The 576-nt window shown below is 35.9% G+C and overlaps 1 protein-coding gene across 1 annotated transcript in view; it reads left to right on the top strand.

The window, feature by feature from the left end:
• Positions 1–576, top strand: part of LOC119591152 (glycine-rich protein DOT1-like) — a 15,777-nt gene that overhangs the window by 8,174 nt on the left and 7,027 nt on the right. The gene's annotated exons all lie outside the window — the stretch shown is intronic.

Genomic DNA, 576 nt, shown 5'->3' with positions numbered 1-576 from the left:
ACAATTATAATTTCAATGACCAAAAATGACATAAGGGACGCTAGCAACTGCGATAATGCAAAACCCCATAATCTCTATAACGATGTTTTAATAAACCAAATAGTGCGATACAGATGAAATTTACAACTAATGAAATATCCAACAGATTGATGTCATTGAAAATAGGGTAATTTGATAAAAACAATACTATAAAACGCTGATATGCTAGCAACATGCAACATAAACATATACTAGCAAATAAACATTAATGATTTCCATAAAACCCGCATAAACAAGAACGCAACCAAATTTTTGATTTGCAAGATAAAAGTAAATTGATCATCTCAGGGTATGCTCGTAATCCAATCCTCAACGTAAAATCTAGCGATAATGAAAGACCCGGATCAAGCTGGCCATGAAAAAAATATGAAATTCTTTGATCAAAATACCATCACCTCTCATGACGCGTGTTTCTCAGCGCAGAACGGCTGAGCGATTCCCTTGTTGGATATATAGCTTGAACTCCCTTTAGCCAGAAGCACAGGCTGGCCTGACTTCATAGCGGAAAGCTTTTTCACAATGGTAAGTCTATTGCTC

This window comes from Penaeus monodon, chromosome 28, assembly GCF_015228065.2.
Source record: "Penaeus monodon isolate SGIC_2016 chromosome 28, NSTDA_Pmon_1, whole genome shotgun sequence".
Taxonomy (NCBI): Eukaryota; Metazoa; Arthropoda; class Malacostraca; order Decapoda; family Penaeidae; genus Penaeus; species Penaeus monodon.
This window is presented reverse-complemented; position numbering and strand designations above follow the sequence as displayed.